General features: G+C 41.0%; 1 protein-coding gene across 2 annotated transcripts in view; it reads left to right on the top strand.

Annotated features, from left to right (window-relative positions):
• lhfpl4a (LHFPL tetraspan subfamily member 4a) overlaps window positions 1–21,974 on the top strand; it is a 476,207-nt gene that overhangs the window by 56,346 nt on the left and 397,887 nt on the right. The gene's annotated exons all lie outside the window — the stretch shown is intronic.

Below are 21,974 nucleotides of genomic sequence, written 5' to 3'. Positions count from 1 at the left end.
GCCCAGGATTGTTTCCTGCCTTGTGCCCTGTGTTGGCTGGGATTGGCTCCAGCAGACCCCCGTGACCCTGTGCTCGGATTCAGCGGGTTGGTAAATGGATGGATGGATGGATATCATCCAAATGATCTGAAGTCTAAAACAGACAAGTTATTCTCAGTGCTTCACTTTTTTCTGTTCACTTTCCTTCCAAGTATTAAATTAACCCCAATAGTGCATGATGAATACACACAGGTGTAAATGGAAACAGGCTAAATTGAGAAATGCTGGTTTCTTTTGTCATTTGCATCTTATTGCTAATAAAGAGCAATTAAAAACCAAGACTACAGCTGTTTAAGACTGAAATAAGCAATAAGGGTTCAAAATCTTAATGAGCGAGACAACTAAAGTGAAGCAGAAATGTTACTTGAGCAATAAGTGCTTCTTATTAAGCAACTGGATTGGAACAAAAACCTGCAGCCACTGCGGCCCTCCAGGACTGAATCTGCCCACCCCTGGCTTAACAGGATGATAATGACAATAACACCAATAAAAACAACATAACACAAAATGGTGTCACCAGAAAAACCAATATATATAAAAGTCAATGTGTGTATGTATGTATGTATGTTCCAGCATCACTTCCGAATGCCTGGAGCGATTTTCATTAAACCTGGTACACATGTTCCTCATTGGTCGACTAAAAATACTGTAGGGTGAAATCAGCCCTAACCCACCCCCTTCTGGGTAGGGTGGGGGGTGATCTTGTGGTCTTGTACACATGTTATCATCCAGTTGACACTCGGAACGACCACCAGAGGGCGAACTGGAGGTAACTGCCAGCATTCTGTATGTCTGAGCACCACCGCGCTCCTGTTGCTTTTGAAATTAAATAGAGTTTTTTTTAGGACTCATTCTGTCTTTGTGGCTTGAACGGCCATATATATATTTTATATATAAACGTCTACGCGTGGAAGTGTGTGTGTCTGTCCGGCCCGGAAGTGAGAGAGAGTCGGGGTAAGGGCTCCAGCTCCAAGGATACGCAAGCACGGCCAGCACACCAGGAAAACGAAACCTCCGAAGAAAGTCGCTTAGCTGCTAATGCACAAACGATGTGAGCACGTCGGCAACATGAATCCTCCTAGGAGAGAGATGCCCACAGTAGTTCTGATGACTACAATATTTCCTAGGATCCCGTGCTTTTAACAGCATGGGCTTACACAGTTAGTATATAATATAGTAAATATATATATACAATAATCCCTCCTCGATCGCAGGGGATGCGTTCCAGAACTCCCTGCGAAAGGTGAAAATCCACAAAGTGGAAACCATATGTTTATATGGTTATTTTTATATTGTCATGCTTGGGTCACAGATTTGCATAGAAACACAGGAAGTTGTAGAGAGACAGGAATGTTATTCAAACACTGCAAACAAACATTTGTCTCTTTTTCAAAAGTTTAAACTGTGCTCCACGACAAGACAGAGATGACAGTTCCGTCTCACAATTAAAAGAATGCAAACATATCTTCCTCTTCAAAGGAGTGCGCATCAGGAGCAGAGAATGTCAGAGAGAGAGAGAAAAGCAAACAATCAAAAATCAGTAGGGCTGTTTGGCTTTTAAGTATGCGAAGCACCGCCGGACAAAGCAGCTGCAAGGAAGGCAGCAATATGAAGGTAGTCTTTCAGCATTTTTTAGAGGAGCGTCCGTATCCTCTAGGCCAGTGTACAAACAGCCCCTCTGCTCACACCCCCTCCGTCAGGAGCAGAGAATGTCAGAGAGAGAGAGACAGAGAAAAACAAACAATCAAAAATCAATACGTACCGTTTGAGCTTTTAAGTATGCGAAGCACTGTGTGGGAAGAATGTCGCTTGACAAAGCAGCTTCACAGAAGGGAGCAATGTGAAGATAATCTTTCAGCACTTTTAGACGAGTGTCAGTATCCTCTAGAGGTGCGAACAGCCCCTCTGCTCACACCCCCTCCGTCAGGAGCAGAGAATGTCAGAGCAAGAGAGAGAGAGAAAAGCAAACAATCAAAAATCAATACGTGCTGTTTGATCTTTTAAGTATGCGAAGCACCATGCAGGAAGCATATCGCTTGACAAAGCAGCCACATGTAAGCCCAGCAAGGAAGAGAGCAATGTGAAGGTAATCTTTCAGAGTTTTTTGAGAAGCGGCCGTATCCTCTAGGGGTGCGAACAGCCCCCGTGCTCACAATATATTTGAGGAGTTTTATTTAATACGTAATACTCGCTCTGGTTAGGTAGCTTCTCAGCCATCTGCCAATAGCGTCCCTTGTATGAAATCAACTGGGCAAACCAACTGAGAAAGCATGTACCAGAAATTAAAAGACCCATTGTCCGCAGAAATCCGCGAACCAGCAAAAAATCCGCGATATATATTTAAATATACTTACATATAAAATCCGCGATAGAGTGAAGCCGCGAAAGTCGAAGCACGATATAGCTAGGGATTACTGTGTATATATATATATATATATATATATATATATATATATATATATATATATATATATATATATATATATATATATATAAAAGCCAAATACCACTGACTCACTCACCGCGAAAACTCCCGAACCATGAGGACTTGGGACTTGAAATTTCGAATATAGGTTACCCTTGGCCCATAGGTGCTCACTAAGAAACGGTTTTAAAAATTTCATGGTCCATTCACGTTCTGTCTGTATGTCTGTCCGCTTGTCATGAGAGAATTACTTCACAGATTTAGATCGGGTTGTTTTCTATAATTTGCTTGAACTTTCCGGTTGATTTTGTGATCTTGTCTCATCACGCTAAGTACCATAGTTCACTTGCGGTACCGATGTATTTATGCGAATCCAATAGAGTGGCTGTGGGCCAAGAGCAGGGGGGTGGAGCCTTCCTCATTCCCTCACTAACCTCTGTTCGAGTTAGTCTACGTCTCACCATGTGTTGCAGTGCACCTTGTCTCCGCTTAGCTAGCGCTTCCTGTTTGTTCAACAGACATTATCTTCTACAGATTGTTAAGGAGTAACGTTTGACGTTTTTGAGAGAGAGACCAGAGCTATGTGTGTTTTACACGGTAGCAGCTGATTGCCAGTGATATCACAGGCATGTGCTTTTCTCCACACGAGGGTCAGAGCTGAACACGATCAGATACAGTCTATTGTTTTTTAAAGTTTGTCCTGTTTCATTAAGTCAATGTATTTGTATGTGTATGTATGTGTGTTCCAGCATCACTTCCGAACAGCTGAACCGATTTTCATGAAACTTGGTACACCTATTTCTCATTGGTCAACTTAAATACTGTAGGGTGAAATCAACTCTAACCCACCCCCTTCTGTGTAGTGTGGGGGGTGATTTTGCAGTCATGTATGCATTTTATCATCCAGTTGACACTCGGAATGACCACCAGAGGGCGAACTGGAGGTGAGTGCCAGCATTCTTTATGTTTGAGCTCCACCGCACACCCCTGTTCCTTTTGAAATTAAATACAGTCGGCTGATTCCGAGTGTCAACTAGATGATAACATACATACAAGACCGCAAGACAAGCACATTAGTGAGTCTTCATTGTTTGTTAATTTATTTTTATTTTTAAAGTTGTGGTTTTTTTAAATTATATTTTTCTCAAACAATTAAAAAAAAAAAAAAACAACTTTATTTTCCTCCTGGGCAACGCCGGGTATTTCAACTAGTGACAAAATAAATAAAAGAACACAAATAAATATGTTCTAAAAAATTTAATTATGAACGTCACTAACTTGGATTCATCACAGGCAACAAGGGTGACTGAGCTTAGTGCCAGTCAGCAGCCTTTTTATCTTTTGGAGTCTTGTCTTTTACCATTCTTTTGGTGGTCTTGCACAGGCAGTCTTGTGATAGTCTGTCACCCCTTGGCAGTAGAGACACAAAATTCCTGTGCAATGGGCGCATTTGCCAACACACATCTAAATACAGTGAAATGAATACAGGGTACATTCACCTACAGAAATGTGCAGTCACACATCGATGAGTTGCCATAAATTGAGCGATTCTCTCCTTGTTCTGCTGCTCATTAGTTTATGTGCAATATGCATTTCTCAAGTCATGTTGGACTTGTCCGCCTGCGGCTTTAATGCCACACTCTCTTTATTAGTAAGTAATATTCCAGAAAACCCTTGTGCCCCAACATGGACATTGGGTTTTCACCAACAGCAAGATGAGTGCTCATCAACATTTAAACAGCAAATTGCATCCAGCGCTGTATGAATTTGAACTGAAGCAATCCAGTTCTGTCTTAAAAAATGCACTGACCTTTTCATTAGCGTCTGGAAAGATTATTGAATTTTCCTTCTTCAGTTTTGAAAGGTCATGTTTGAAAGGCCAGAATAACACTATAGACTTTTATGGCATTTGCAAGTTTATGTGTTTTGAATGTGAATGCTTTTAATCTTCCAAACTTTACACCTCTGTTGGATACAAATCAACTTGTGGAAGAAGCACGCTTCACTCTCTGTTTTACAAGTTTCAGTCAGCAATTACTTTACTGATGGAAACTATCGCCAATCAACTGGCCTTCTAATAACATGAACGTTTTACCTAATTTATAAAATATATAAAAATTATCTGAGCAATACCACAGAAACATATTATCATGGGTTTTGCACCACAGGAATAGAATTCTTTTCATTTGGAATGCTGGGTAGCGTCTTAGAGGCTCTATAAAGGTATGCCAGTCAACCACATGGAAAGTGCAAAAGAAATCACTAACCACCTCTTCACCCAGCCCTGCAGACCAGAGCACGAGTCCCAAGGAGACCCTTAACACCACTTTCGGTACGATCTCGGGGGTCTCGCCCGGGAGCCACTTAAACCTCACAGGTACCAGAAGGCGGCACCCGTTTGGTGAAGAAGTGCTTTTGTTGCTTTCTTTTATTTCACATTTTGATTTCCTTTATTAAATGGGGTGCCCAGTTGGTCCTCAGCCCTTTGTGATATTCTGTTCTCTTATTTCAGCAGCATTACACAATGTAAACAATACATATCAGAGTATTTTATTAACAGGTAAAGTCATGGAAGGGGAAGAGAGAAGTAAGCCATGGTTTTCTCTCTTTTGGGTAATTGGGGTTACTTGACATTTCTCGCTGTAGCTAACAGTGACCTGAAGTCTAATCTACAAGAAAGCAAACAGAACGGTCCATCTAAAGATCTTGTCAATTTTGCTGCTACTTTTACAACTTTTGGAATAGCTACCCTGAATAAATCCCAAACTAGATAAGGTCCTATGGTGCATTTGGTACAAGGTCTGTGGGCTTTGTTGTAACATTTGATATTTACTGCCTTTTTATGATGAACACATATACTTGCTTTTTCTTTAGGTGCGTTCATCTGAAATGCTAAAGCACCTATTGTAGTTGGCGTACAGTACATCCACAAAGTATTCACAGCGCATCACTTTTCCCACATTTTGTTATGTTACAGACTTATTCCAAAATGGATTAAATTCATTTTTTTCCTCAGAATTCTACACACAACACCCCATAATGACAACGTGAAAAAAGTTTACTTGAGGTTTTTGCAAATTTATTAAAAATAAAAAAACTGAGAAATCCCATGTCCATAAGTATTCACAGCCTTTGCTCAATACTTTGTCGATGCACCTTTGGCAGCAATTACAGCCTCAAGTCTTTTTGAATATTATGCCACAAGCTTGGCACACCTGTCCTTGGCCAGTTTCGCCCATTCCTCTTTGCAGCACCTCTCAAACTCCATCAGGTTGGATGGGAAGAGTCGGTGCATAGCCATTTTAAGATCTCTCCAGAGATGTTCAATCGGATTCAAGTCTGGGCTCTGGCTGGGCCACTCAAGGACATTCACAGAGTTGTCCTGAAGCCACTCCTTTGATATCTTGGCTGTGTGCTTAGGGTCATTGTCCTGCTTAAAGATGAACCGTCACCCCAGTCTGAGGTCAAGAGCGCTCTGGAGCAGGTTTTCATCCAGGATGTCTCTTTACATTGCTGCAGTCATCTTTCCCTTTATCCTGACTAGTCTCCCAGTTCCTGCCGCTGAAAAACATCTCCACAGCATGATGCTGCCACCACCATGCTTCATTGTAGGGATGGTATTGGCCTGGTGATGAGCGATGACTGGTGTCCTCCAAACGTGATGCCTGGCATTCACACCAAAGATTTCAATCTTTGTCTTATCTGTCTGTCTGAGATCATAAAGCAGCTCCCAGTGGAATGATTTAGTTGAAATTTGGTTCTCTTATACTTTTAATGAATTTTGTCAGAAAAGTTCAATTTTTTAGTGATATGTTGAGCACAGTGTGTTCTATACATTTTTGAAATTTCAATAACTCCCTGCTAAAAAGTAGTTGTGAATATCTGAAACTGTCTTACTTTAAAAGCATTCTGTGTGAGCTCCATTACTAACTATTTTAGTCTTTCAAATTTACCTTGACTTCTACTTGGTGGAAAATGAGATAGAACAAATCAAAAGGGTTTGGGATGACACCGTAACCCTGTATTTAAATGCAAAATTATTAGGCTTTTCAACAAAAATCAATGCCCCTCATGACATGAGTCTAACACAAGACTGTACAAGATGGTGACATTCCTGGCCAAGTAAGAACAGACAGACACCAGAAGTGATATCATTGATGGTTGGTCTGTCAAGAGGGAGGAAGAGAGGAGGCATTAGTATACACCGCCACCTTGTGGATTGGTGTTGAATTACCACCACCATAGCCTTTAAGCTGCCTCCAAGGACAAGCAGTGAAGAAGCCAACTCCACACTGACCACTGAGACACTTGGAATCAACCAGCAGTACTGACCACCACGCCACTGTGCAATACATCATCTTGCTGGGTTTATCCCTTTTCTACACAGTGCAACAAAACATCCTCCATCCGATTTAGCACAATTCAGGGGTGTGAGCAGTAGGAGGATGGCACTGAGCCCCCAAACCCCAGACATGCAAGACCCAACACAACTCCAGGTTCAATAAACAGATTTTTAATCCAACCAGCTGCAATAATACAATAGACACAGCCAAAACAATCACAAACCCGATGCTATCTCTTGTCTCCTTCTCTCCTCCAGTGAGTTTTGCCTGCTGCCTCCCAACTTTGACTCCATGAGGTATGGCGGCAGGCTCCATTTAAGCTGGACCCAGGAATACATCTTGTGGCACATCATGGCTTGTTGGTCACACAGGAACTAGGGTGGTCCTTCTCCAGAAGCGCCCTCTATTGTCACCCAAGGACTACTACTAGGCTGCACTTCTGGACTCCAATTCCCATGCAGCCCTTCAGGTGTCCAATCTGAGACTACTCGCGAGGAACACTGCCACCTATTAATTGGGGGGATGAACTGCTCCCGGCTTGCATCTCTCACCAGTCCCTTCTTTCTTCCAGCATCCCAGCCAGGATGGGATTTATAAGACAGCCTAGCCGGGTAGTGTCTGCAATCTGGCCATCCTTCTACTATGGCTTCCTGGCCGGGCAAGAAATCCTCTTCCATTCTGGCCAGGATGCCCGTCCATCTTCCTGGACACTTACCGGGGCATTGCATTTAATTAATTTCTTCTCTGCCTAAGTTCTCTTTCCTTAGTAACATCAGTGAATGCTAAATAAAACAATAAACAAACAAAACAATGTTGATGCCATCTGCATTTTATTTAGAAAAAGTGGTAATGGAAAAAGTGATGCAGGTGCTTTGTTTTACAGTTCTTTGTGTTAAGTGCTCAGCTGGCATTTTTTATCTATGCATATTAATAGAAATGAGGTACTGCCGCTGCTGGTGTTTGCTGATCCATTTGATTGATTTGCTTTCCATACATATAGCATGGGCAGAACTAGAGGAGAGTGTAGCTGTTCTAGATAGAAGTTCCATCTCCTGGCTTGGTCAGAATATAAAAAATCGACACACAGTACTTGTTTGATCATGTAGTCAGTAGGAGGCCTTGGAACAAATCGTGTTCATTATCTGAATCCGTTTCAGGATTGTTGGGACCAGAGCCTATCCTACGGCCACTACTTGTAAAGCAAGAACGTACCCAGGACAGGGTGCCAGTCCATTGCAGGATACTGCTCAATTTAGGGACTCCATTGACCTAACCTGCATATTTTTAATATGCAAGACAAAAACTGGAATACCTGGAGATGCAAGGAGGATGTGCAAACCTTACTTGGTCAGAGCATGCATCTCTGTAGCTTTGATATAGCAGTTGTAACCACAAGAGGGTGCTGCTGAGCCCCAAACTAATAATGCCCAAACACAATTCCAATTCAAATAAAAGATATTGGGCGGCACAGTGGCACCGTGGTCACGCTGCTGCCTCGTAGTAAGAAGATCCGGGTTCACTTCCCGGGTCCTCCCTGCATGGAGTTTGCATGTTCTCCCCATGGGTTTCCTCCCACAGTCCAAAGACATGCAGGTTAGGTGGATTGGCGATTCTAAATTGGCCCCAGTGTGTGCTTGGTGTGTGGGTGTGTGTCCTGTGGTGTGTTGGCGCCCTACACGGGATTGGTTCCTGCCTTGTGCCCTGTGTTGGCTGGGATTGGCTCCAGCAGACTGCCGTGACCCTGTGTTCAGATTGGAAAATGGATGGATGGATAAAAGATATTAATTCAACCCGAACACCTTCTTACAGAAACATCTGCCACAATGCACAAACATAAATTCTCTCCATCCACTTTCCATAGAGTTTTGCCCGCTTCCACCCAACTCTGACTGAATTAGCTGAGGCTCTCCCTTTAAAACCGACCCGAGAACTACTTTCACTTTTAAGCCCAAATCTGCCCAGAGCACGTCTGGGTCGTGTGAAAACCAGGGCAGTCTTCCCCTGTCAGTGACCTCTGGTGGTACCCAAAGACTCCTGCAGGGCTGCATTTCTGAACTCCAACTCCTATGCTGACCTGTGGGTGTCCCAATTGAGTTAAGCCTTGAGGAACACTGTAACCTGTCATGTAGGGAAATGAACTGCTCCCAGTATTCCCCTTTGCCCATTCCATCCGTTATAGCCCCCTGTCTGGTCAAGAATTCATCCTTCATCATGGCCAGGATGCCTGGCCTTTCTCCATTCCTACACAGTGCAAAGCGAATACCTAGAAAGTTCATTAATGAAAAATGAGGAATGGAAGGAGTTGTATATAAAGATGAAAATGACATTAAAACACTTAAAGACATAATATTAATCAATTTAAATCAGTAGTTAAGTTTGTAGTCCTTCTAGTACATCAGAGAAGTGCCACAGAATTAGGGTAAGATACACATTTACATTTTTAATTTCATGTACAGCATTCCATGAAAAAAGCTTCTGACTCAAGCTTTTGCAAATTCTGCAATTCTAATTGTAGCAGGAGACATTACTTTTCTGTAATGACTGGTTGGTAGTCATTAATTTATAACATTGTAATTCATGATGCACACTCTGTTCTCATATATATTAGGTGAATGGAGGGTGATATTATGTTATTATGTTAACATAACATATTATGTTATGTGAATTTCCCATTGGGATTAATAAAGTATCTATCTATCTATCTATCTATCTATCTATCTATCTATCTATCTATCTATCTATCTATCTATCTATCTATCTATCTATCTATCTATCTATCTATCTATCTATCTATCTATCTATCTATCTATCTATCTGATAGAGAATGAAGACGTGCGTATTAGAGGTGTGTATCAGGACTCAGCCTAAAAGTTATGGCTACAGGATCTGTTCACTTTATTCAGGATATACAGTCATATGAAAAAGTTTGGGAACTCCTCTTAATTCTTTGGATTTGTGTTTATCATTGGCTGAGCTTTCAAAGTAGCAACTTCCTCTTAGTATATGACATGCCTTATGGAAACAGAAGGATTTCAACAGTGACATTAAGTTTATTGGATTAACAGAAAATATGCAATATGCATCATAACAAAATTAGACAGGTGCATAAATTTGGGCACCCCAACAGAGGTATGACATCAATACTTAGTTGAGCCTCCTTTTGCAGATATAACAGCCTCTAAACGCTGTCCTCCTATAGACCTTTGATGAGTGTCTGGATTCTGGATGGAGGTATTTTTGACCATTCTTCCATAAAAAAAATCTCTCCAGTTCAGTTCAATGTGATGGCTGCCGAGCATGGACAGCCTGTTTCAAATCATCCCATAGATTTTTGATCATATTCAAGTCAAGGGACTGTGATGGCCATTCCAGAACATTGTACTTCTCCCTCTGCATGAATGCCTTTGTAGATTTCGAACTGTGTTTTGGGTCATTGTCTTGTTGGAATATCCAACCCCTGTGTAACTTCAACTTTGTGACAGATGCTTGAACATTATCCTGAAGAATTTGTTGATATTGGATTGAATTCATCCGACCCTCAACTTTGACAAGGGCCCCAGTCCCTGAACTAGCCACACAGCCCCACAGCATGATGGAACCTCCACCAGATTTGACAGTAGGTAGCGGGTGTTTTTCTTGGAATGCGGTGTTGTTCTTCCACCATACAAAGCGCTTTTTGTTCTGACCAAATAACTCAATTTTTGTCTCATCAGTCCAATGCACTTTGTTCCAAAATTAATCTGGCTTGTCTAAATGGGCGTTTGCATACAATAAGCGACTCTGTTTGTGGTGTGAGTGCAGAAAGGGCTTCTTTCTCATCACCCTGCCATGCAGATGTTCTTTGTGCAAATTGCTCTGAATTGTAGAACGATGTACAGATACACCATCTGCAGCGAGATGTTCATGCAGGTCTTTGGAGGTGATCTGTGGGTTGTCTGTAACCATTCACACAATCCTGCACATATGCCGCTCCTGTATTTTTCTTGGCCTGCCAGACCTGCTGGGTTTAACAGCAACTGTGCCTGTGGCCTTCCATTTGCTGATTTCATTCCTTACAGTTGAAACTGACAGTTGAAACGTCTGAGATAGCTTTTTGTAGCCTTCCCCTAAACCATGAGACTGAACAATCTTTGTTTTCAGATCTTTTGAGAGTTGCTTTGAGGATCCCATGCTGTCACTCTTCAGAGGAGAGTCAAAGGGAAGGAAGCACAACTTGTAATTGACCACCTTAAATACCTTTATAGCTCATGATTGGACACACCTGTCTATGAAGTTCAAGGCTTAATGAGCTCATCCAACCAATTTGGTGTTGCAAGTAATCAGCATTGAGCAGTGACAGGCATTCAAATCAGCAACATTACAAGGGGACCCACATTTTTGCCCAGCCAGTTTTTCACATTTGATTTAATTTCATACAACTAAATACAGCTTCACTAAACATCTTTGTTCAGAAAACACCACAGTACTCAGATGTTCCTAGAAAATGAAAGACTTACCACTGTTATCTGTTATGTTGAAAGTAGAGTCAATTATTATTCAGGCTGAGAGGAGTTCCCAAACTTTTTCATTTGACTGTAATAATACTGGATGACTAAGCAGTATGACTAGTCAGCCTGGCTTTGTTGTGACTGGTCATTTTGGCTATGGTGATGCAATCGAAAGGGGAAGTGTGAGTGTCAGACACATGAGGAGGTATAAAAAAATGAGAAGTATAAAAGTGAACAGGATGCGAGAATGGCACCTTGTAAATAATGACAGAGTCTGAGAAGCAGGCTTTATGGGAATGAGCTTGAGAAAGAGGGAGCACCAGTCAAGAGAGGTTCACACACACACGAGTATATCGAGGAAAGGTGCTGAAGATACACATAGACCAAGAATTGTCAAATGTTTTTACATTGTTCTATTACCTGCCTTCAGCAACCTGTTGAATACAACTCCAGTAAAAAATGTATTGCCTTTGAATAGGAACAAAAAGCATTACTTCGTTAAAATTGTCTTGTTTACGGATTAAACGTCTTGTCCAAAGCCATTATTTTTAACATGTCCTTTTTAAACACCAGATATTCAAGGCATGATTAAAAAATAAACCAGGCAAATGTCCAAAAGACAATCAAAACTGGGCAGTACACCACTGTAAAAAAACATGAAGGTAGACATTTGGAACAGGCATTCACTGGTGTTCGATTTAAATGAAAAGTAGTTGAGTTGTGTTTAATCCTTCTTGGCCTCACCAAATTCCATTTCAGAGAAGAGAAAGGTATGCCCCCTGCTAACATTAAGCAAGAAAAAAAACAGAAAACTGTGCTGGACTTTATGTGTGAAGACATTTGTGATTTCACAGCTGTAAAGGCTTTGCACTGCTTGCTCAGTACTTCATTGATATGGCTACACAACACGGTGGTTTTGTCGTCATTGAAATACTAATCCTCTCTTAACAGATTATAAATTATTATTATTTTTTATTATTTGTTTATTTTATAGGATTAAACTAATTTTTATGATGTATGTGGGAACGGGGTTAAAACACAGCCCTGTGCACAGCTCTATTGTCTGTACAGTGGAATCTCGGGTCACGACCGTAATTCGTTCCAAAACTCTAGATGCGACCCAATTTGGTTGCGACCCGAACATAATTTCCCCATAAGATTGTATGTAAATACAGTTAATCCGTTCCAGTCCATATGAACTGTATGCAAATATTTTTTTAAGATTTTTAAGCACAAAAATAGTTAATTATACCATAGAATGTACAGTGTAATCCATATTACTAACTGAGAATAGTAAACCGGATGGCATGGACCCAGGTACACGGCGATGGACACAGGAGACGTACTGCGCAGGCGCCGACAGCGCGCGTCTCATAAACCGCCAGCGAAGTGTGATCCACCGCGCACGAAGGAGTCACCACTCAAAAACGAAAGAGCTCTTGACGTGAATGAGAAATGAAGCAACAACGCGCCCATAGCTAACGACTACTGACACGGACACACAAAAAAGAGGATTCTGCGCTGCAGCCCAGATTCAAATGGAAGAGGCTACGGAGGCCCCACAGGTCCACGAAGATAGAACGGAAGGCGCGGGAAAGTACGAAAGGCTAAGGCGCCTACACAGCATAGTGAAACCTGACATAGTACAGACGGCGCAGGCATCACCGCCATATTGTGAGTGGCACTACTGCGGAGTGAAGTTAGGAATGATGTGCTGCTTGGGATTGTACAAACCAGCTTGACTAACGGAGCTACAAAAACGCACCAGCATGGACAAATACAATGAACATAGGCGCCTACAACGCGCATCTGAAACTGCGGAAGCAAAGCAGGCACGGGGGGGTGGCGAGCGAAGCGAGCAGGGGGCAAAGCCCCCTAGTAGTAAACTAAATGTAAAAACATTGAAAAACACTGAGAAAACCTTGAACAACAGAGAAAACTAACATTGCAAGAGTTTGCACTAGACCCTTACGAACCGCTCGCTGTAAACACTTTTTTATGAGTTTTAACACTAGAATTACCAGAGCCTACGAAAAAACTCGTAGATCCGTCCCACCTTAAATCGCGTCTTAAATCCGTTTGCACCTCTCCGCCAGAGTCTTTTGTCATCTAAATGTGCTGATAAACACAAGCTACTAGCAGCCAGCTATTCCATCCCCCCACCGACTTAGAACGAACTTCTCCTAGCTCATGCCTTGCCTTGATTTGATTATCTGGGATTGAAGTGGAGTTTTAGAGTGGAAATAATATAGCGTTATTTGGAATACACACATTTCATGTGTGTTCCGTTTCTATAGTAGTCTGTGCAAACACATTTTTAAAACAGAAACATTTTTCATATTCTAATAGTAAATGACAAAATGTAGGCATAAACTATATAACGTATGAAGCCTGAAATCCATATATCAAAGAAACACTTTCACAAAAGGTACAAATAAGAGAACACGTGCGCTTTTATTCAAAAAATGCGGGAAACATGCGGGAATCATTGGCGCATACGAACCGGAAGGGAAACTGGCCGCCAGTATTTTTGCTTGCCACCAGAGGGTGTGGTCTTGAACAGATGCAAAAGTTTGGTGAACGTTTTGATCGTAACCCGATTTGTACGTTTTCAGAAACGTTCATGACCAGAGGTTCTACTGTACGTCACACATACACCCTAAACCTGCTCAGACACTCCATAACTTTATCTGCATGTCTTGCTTGTGTTGCATATCTTAAATCATGCGGTAGCACACTAACATTCTTGAATTAGGCTTAAGACAGATTACATTTGCTGTTGGTGTAGTGGGTTGTGTAATTAGCATATAAATGGATAAATATTTTGTACAGTATGTCTTTATTTGTAAGCTAGACAAACCAAATATACGAGGTGGGACCCAAAATTGAGAGAAATTTTTTTTCTGGAGGCTGGAGAGGCACTAGTTCTGACGTTTGCCACTAGGTTCATGTACTGGACTGCCCTCTGCATCATTTGGCCAAGCGGCGTCCTTGAAATGCTAAAGCGATTGCGTGACGTAGTGTGCAGAAAACAACCCAAATTGTGGCTTCTGCATCACGACAACACAGCATTGAGTGTGTGGCAGTTTCTTCCGAAAAACTGGATTCCAATGTTCCCATAACCCCCCCCCCAAACCCCCCCCACCCACCACCACCACTACCTGGACCTTGCACACTGTGATTTTTTTCTTATTTCCAAGGATGAAGATGTTTTCAGGATGTAGAGGAAGTCAAGGAGCAAATAATGGAGGCACTGAAGGCTATCACTTTGCAAGAGTTTCAGAACAGTTTTGAACAATGGTGGGACAAGTGTATTGCGTCTCAGGGAGAATATTTTGATGGTGATTACATTTTGGAAATGTTCTGGGAAATATACGAATTTTTAAAAAAAAATATTCTCAGTATGAATTAGTGTTTCAATAATCATGATGTTTATCTAAACACAATATAATCCGAGACTTTAGGACCCACTCAGGATGTGAATTTTATGGCGGTAATGGAGGATGTATCAGACCAGGTTGTCGAGGGTGACTATGTTTGGATGTATATAAGGCTATAAGTCATCCTCAGTAGGAAGGCCACAAACTACTTAGCTGGCAAGAACAGGCCACAACTAAATGAAGCAACTGAGGGGTGGCTTCCACCTGAATGCTTGCATTGGTAAATTGCCCAGAAAGCAACAGGTAAACTAATTCTATTAGTCTGAAGCATGGCTGTTTATGATTGATTTTGAATCAGAGGCCATTCTGTACCACAACACCTCATTGGTTTGTGATTTGTGATAAGGGTGGCATAAAATTGGTCACTTTGCCTTTAGTTAACACTCTCTCACCATATGGCCTTGAAAAGATGACCACAACACTCATGTTGCATTTTCTTCATGATGAAGGCAACTCAGCAGCCATATTGCAACAGCCATGCTGCCTGTTTCAGTAATCCATTTAAAGACTGCGGTAGCACAGAACAAGTTAGACTGAAGATAAGCCAAGAGCCTCCAAGATGCACTGCTATTTAGGGTGTGATGGCATAATGTGCCAACATGCACATTGTACTCTTGCTTCTTTATTATTTTTTGGGTATATTATACAATACAATACAATACAATACAATTTATTTTTGTATAGCCCAAAATCACACTAGGAGTGCCTATTGGGCTTTAACAGGCCCTGCATTTTGACAGCCCCCCAGCCTTGACTCTCTAAGAAGACAAGAAAAAACCCTCAAAAAACCAACAATAGGGCAAAATGGAAGAGACCTTGGGAAAGGCAGTTCAAAGAGAGACCCCTTTCCAGGTAGGCTGGGCATACAGTGGGTGTCAAAAAAGGGGGGCAAATACAATACAATACACAGAACAAAACACAAGTAATCCTCAATACAATATAATAGTGTAATAGAAATATTACAAGTACGGAGCAGAATTTAACAGTAGATGATATCACATAATAAGGTTTGGATTTGTTCAGAGTCCTGGAGACCTCGGCCATCAAGCTGCCTCCCCCTGTTGGTCATTCCACAGCTGAGTCATCACTGGGCCAGCCAATCCGATGAAAGGACCCCTCTACCCAACGATTCCACCATCAGGGATGAGTTTACCTTTGGCAGGCAAAACAACTTGGCAGGTGGGCAGTGGCACCAAGTGCCACGTTTGAGTTCTGAGAAGAGAAACAGAATAGGTGAGGGTTATTAACAAATTCTAACTATCATATTACTTATGTTTTTGTGCTAATGACTAACAACAGAGATGCAGTTTGTACAGTTAATCAGCAGCTCTAGTCAGGGTGTGCTAAACTGAAGTCGTGAGTCTTCAGCCGGGATTTGAAAGCTGAGACTGAAGGGGCATCTCTTATAGTAGCAGGCAGACCACTCCACAGTTTAGGGGCCTAAAAGCTCAACCTCCCACTGTTATTTATTTATTGTATTTGATGTCCTTTCGTATTTGATTATCTTTAGTCAGTTCACGTTTTGCAATTGTGCAATCGCCTATGAACCAAATTTTAGTTGCAGTTTCTCAAAACCGTATGTGAATTGAAACTTGCCTATTTCGCTCATCACTGTATCTAATAAGACCTTCATTCACTGTTCTGTAAATCTTGAATTTGAACAGCTTTGTTCACTGAACCCAACTGATGAGTTCAAGAGACTTTGTTAAGGGTCACTTATCAGCCAACACTTGTGTGTCATCTTTGCCAAAATCTCGTTTCATTTGTATTTGTGGTAGAGTGCCAACTTTGCACAGCTTCCATTAAAGACATTACAAAATTTCAAAGTTACCTTTAAATTTCTAAATGAAAAATTGTGTAATGTTGCCTAACACACACCTCATTATGTAGAAAGTGATGCACAGAACGCCTATAGAAATGTGTAGCTTGGCAGTTAGAATTGGAGATAAGATACTTGTTTCATGTTGTTAAGTGAATATGAAGATTCTACAGTATTCGGGACAGGCACGGGTGCAAAATCCCCAGCCTCATTCTGATAATACCAGACTTTAATGAGAAAATAAGAATGTAGGTTTGACCAAGACTGTTTCAAGTGTTTCCTATGCAATGGAAAACATCACTTTGTCACATCAGAGGGGACAAATTATACAACAAATTGTGCGGAAAATGACTTTCAGTCAGCCAAGCTAAATCAAGCAGGAATTTGGCTTAGTTTCCCAGCGTGCTCTCTCAGGCATTTCCTTCAGTGTCATTTTTGCTTCCCTGTGCATAAAAGCGCAAATTGAAATGTGTCAACCTGGTTAGTTGGGTGAAATTAAAGAGGAGGAGGAACTCCACCTCCAGCGATACCCTTCCACATATCATTCTTCATTCTCTTCCCTTGTCACTAACTTTCTTCCCTCACTAGTTCTGCATAGAACTCAAAATAATCTCCTGCTGTGGCGTGTTTACCATAAGAAACAGACGAGAGAGGCGGCCACTCTGTCCACACCAAGTATAGATTGGTCAAGTCACAATATGCTGCTTGGGGAGAACATACAAAGTGGATTCAGAAAGGGATGGATGGATGGATGGATGGATGGATGGATGGATGGATGGATGGATGGATGGATGGATGGATGGATGAATGGGCAGACGGATGGATGGCTTCTCTGCTCCTAAGGTGGCTCTAATGTTATGAAACAATAATATCTCACTTTATATTTGCCTGAACTGAGGGCAAACATTGGTGTAAAATTTGCTCCAAGTGTTACTTCACCTCAGTCATTGAAGATTTCCTACCATTTTCTTTTCTTGTATCTTTCATATCCTTTAGACATTTCCTGAACATTAACATGACAGGATTAATACTCAGACATTTCAAGGAAATTTGAATATATACTGCATATTAGTGAAACAGCGCAGGCCCAAGGTCCTAAAATAAAATGCAAATAAACTCCACGTTAAAGATAAGGAGCTGTTGACACATGTTATGTTTTCCAAATAGTTCAGTTCCTCTAGAAGTGATAATGTATTGTATTGTTTCTGTTGTCTTGTGTATAGCAAGCGGAACATTTCAGTTTTGTCCAAATGTTGTTCTGTATTGAAAATGAAAAACACAGCTTGACATTCATCACAGCCCTCACGTAACTTTGCTAAGTAGTGGTTGTGATGTGATTATCTTGAGCAAAAAATACTCCAACAAAACAAATAAAGATTTGGGGACCATCCCTGTATATTGTCGTCCAGACAATAAATAAAGAAACTGATTCATATGACTTTGCAGTACATTGAACACTTTACTGTAGACAAAATGGCATTTTTATAACAGAGTGAATGATGGGACAGGAAATGGTTGGCCGGATGTGACGACCGGAGACAGGAAACTGAACCAATGTCATCAGGAGTAGGAAGCAAAGGATTGTGGAACCGGAAGTGACATCATAGTGACGAACAGGAAGTGACGTCATTGCGGCCATTTTGAACCCGGAAATGGAGATTCTTATTTTTCTTCAGGTTTTCTGTAGGTGAAAAGAGATTCAGGTAAGCACCACGTGATGACTCTCTGTCTCGCGATATTTCATTCACCTTTAGGCTCTTTGACTGTCTCCAACTCGCACGTGTGTGACATGGTCTTCAAAGAAACATCGATGTAAGGCTGTAAAAGCAAGGCTTTCATATTCTAGACGGTCTTCTCGATTATCCCCGTGCATTTCCTGGTCTTTCTCATTCATACTTTTTGTGTCGTAGACCTTGTCTTGCACGCCTAGGAGCCACTGTAATGGTCTGCTGCTCTAATGCTCTGTATTCAGGATTACTTCTGACTAGTCAACGTTTGTTCAGTGTTTTGTCGTTTTATGAGAGCGGGTCATGTGAGCCAGCAAAAAACTACATATAAACAAGAATAAATTTCTGCGTGATTGTCGGCATGTATTTCTCCATCTTTCTTTATATTGCACTTGACTCAGGCAGTGTTGCTGTTACTCTTCTTATTATGTATGGTGTTCTTCATTACGTAATCAGCCTCTGTGATTTGCTTGACGTTCAGCAGAGGTCACTGCTGTTCTTTTTCTTTCTGCCATGTCTGTTAGTTTTGTGTTCACTTCGTCATTATAACCCCAAGACCACAGTTCACTTTACCTAAAGTTTTTTGCATTTCCAGAACATAACAGCTAATAAGCTTTCAACTAAGGCCAATATCAAGGGTCTAGCCCAAGTAGTTTGGGAAGTGATCACGTGGCCGATGGGCAAGCCTTAGCATTTTATGATATGATATGACGTATGCGTATTCACTGAGTACACATATAAATGCAAAATAAAAATGAATATTCGGAATGCCTTATAAATTATCTGTTCACAAAAATATTTTTCCAATTTCTTTGCTATTTTATGTTGTCAGATATAATATTTTTAATTATGTCAACTGCATTTTGTTAGTATCTTTTTTGGTTAAGAACAGAGTATTATGTATCATGTTTTAGGTTGTTTATCTAGTGACTATATAAAAAAATCCATATAAATAATATATGTAAATGTTTGTAAATTACATACATAGAGTTGAATTTTTCTAATCACATCCTAACCCCTTATCAAAAAGAAAATTGCTCTGCACTTGTAAATGAAAAAAATAATCAGCCACACAAGCATTGAAGTGTTTTTCTGAAAAAAAAAACCAATCTTATCAAAATGAGGAAAAATGGAGGCACACTGACATTTAAAAAATGTAACTTACAAAGAAACATTTCTGCCATAATTAAAGAATTGTGGCTATGATGGCTACAGGGCAGAAATGTGGGCATGAACCGATTCTGCCCAGAGATTTGTCGCATGTAATAGGTGGCCTAAATTAACATTCGGTTGGAATTTAATTAAAAAAAAGAACTGGCAGATGAATCCTGTGCAGTCCATATACTGTCTCAACGTAATGGAGTTCCTGACTTTCAAACCTCACATGGTCCACAGACACAGAAGGAAGATGTCAGACTTCCTAACAGGCAGCGTATCGCCCCATTGTGATGCCTGACCTTCCATTAACCTCCTTGGTGTTAAGCCCAAGCATGACTTGGGCTCAGAATTCTATTTACCATATATACTCGCGTTTAAATCCTCCCGTGGCTAAGTTGAGGCTTGATTTTACCGTATAATTTCCAGTATTTTATAATGTCGATTGTATAAGTCAAATGCAGAAAACTCACGCTATTGGTCTCAAGAGATTATGATATGCTAACACCCACCTGAGAGAGTAACCACGGTGCACACGGCCTTTATTTTTCTATGTATTGTGCCTACGTGACCACATGGTAATACCAGAACTATTCCAAAGTGACATTTGCACTGTTTTGTGTTTTTTGTATCTCACACCCTCATACACCTTTATCGTAAGAGCATCCCTTATCTACGATGGAGCGTTCAATCAGAAGAAAATATAAAGCTGGTTTTAAATTAAAAGTCATTGAAGTGGCAAAAGAAATTGGTAACTGCGCTGCTGCAACAAAGTTCGATGTGTCTGAGAAACTGGGGCGAGATTGGAAGAAGCAAGAAGATGTAAAAAAAATAAATAAATTTAAGTGTCGTATTTATGAATGGGAGTATGAGTCGGGGTCTGATTTTTTGATTGATTTTTCATGTATCAAGATCCGACTTACACGCGAGTATATATGGTAATCACGGTTAAACCTGAGTCAGACTCGGGATGATGTGTGATGATCCGATATACAGTGTTAAGCCCGGATAACTGTTGGGACAGTATCCTGCTGGCATCTAGTGGAAAAATAACATTATGCTGCAAAAAAACCCCTAAGTTTTCTTTGCGTTTTGCTACCCTGAGGTAAGAAGCTGTAGAACCAGTTTTAGAACAAATTGAAACTGATCCATTATTTGAATCAGTTGATAGCAATGACAATGTTAACTGGTTGTCAGACATTGACACATTTTAGCATGTTTCGATCAAACCGTCATGATATGCTCGGTGAATTTAGGGCTTCTGAAGGTTCACCACGGTGCAAGTAGGTGCTGAGTAAAAAGGCAAACTAATTTTGATCCAGTAGAAAGACAAGAAAGATGTTAGCCCCCTAATCGCTGTTCACAGTTCAGCAACTATCAATGTTTGTCTCAGAGGAAATGTGGAAGTCACTAAGCCTCATGCCAAGGAAGCCTGCAATAAGACATTGGGCAGCACTGATTGTGCATATCAGGGATGGACATTCTACCCTCTCATGCTCAAGCAACAAAAAAATATTAGAAAGCAGTGTGCTGAAACACGCTTCTGCTACACTTGTCTTGACTGCAACATCGGGGTGTGCGTTGGTAACATTTTCAAAGCATATGACACAAAGGACCTTTACTATATCAGCACTGCATAGCAGTAGACACTTGACATGACTTTCCTATTGCATTTATGCAGACATTTTGATATTTACATGTTTCTGTTACATGTAATAACATTTTTTGGTTGAAAAAAATCAACATTTTTGACTTGTTTTATCAGGTATTAACACTAAGGAAGCTATGAAAAGGAAGATAATGGAGAAAAGACTTTCCGGTTAATAATAGCACATGTCTCAGAATAAAAAGCATGGGGCCAAACTATGCACAGAATGGGCAGCCTGGGGTTTTCACTTAACATTTAACTCTTCAAAGATATCGGACACCACAGGGGTGAAGGGGCAGCATCAGCTTCTAGAGGGAGCTACAAGGTGTCCATGTTACACTGATGGAGTTGTCCTCAGCCAAGAAATGATTGAGTCCAAAAGTATCCAAAGGAGAGACCTTCTGCTACATCTGTAATAGAGAAGAATGATGAGGAGGGAGATGTCAAGGGAGCCTGACTAACTTGTGGATGACTAGGGATAGTGAGGAAGAGTAAATGTCAAGTCACATTATGAGGAATAAGGAATACTGTTTTGAATCTGACAAACAGAAAAGAGGCTCATCTGTGTGATGTCACATGTTTTAAGTCTTATGACGGAATGGAAAAAAAGAAATAAATGACCTAGATTGTGGCTGAACTCACAATATCTGTAAACCTTGCACAAGCACTGTGTCAGGTGTGAAATGAACAGCCTCGACACACACAAAAAGGTTTGAGGCAGCCACCCATGTATTGTCCCTGGCTGCAAAAGGGTTTTGAAAGAGCACTCATGTGCATGGTTTTGAGTCCTGAACTGAACTGATTGGCTGAAGAAATGATGGTGGCTTTAAAGGTCAAAACCGGGAGTGACGTCGTCCGAGGCGCCAGAACCGGGAGTGACATCATTGACTG

The sequence above is a fragment of the Erpetoichthys calabaricus genome, chromosome 18, assembly GCF_900747795.2.
Source record: "Erpetoichthys calabaricus chromosome 18, fErpCal1.3, whole genome shotgun sequence".
Classification (NCBI taxonomy): Eukaryota; Metazoa; Chordata; class Cladistia; order Polypteriformes; family Polypteridae; genus Erpetoichthys; species Erpetoichthys calabaricus.
This window is presented reverse-complemented; position numbering and strand designations above follow the sequence as displayed.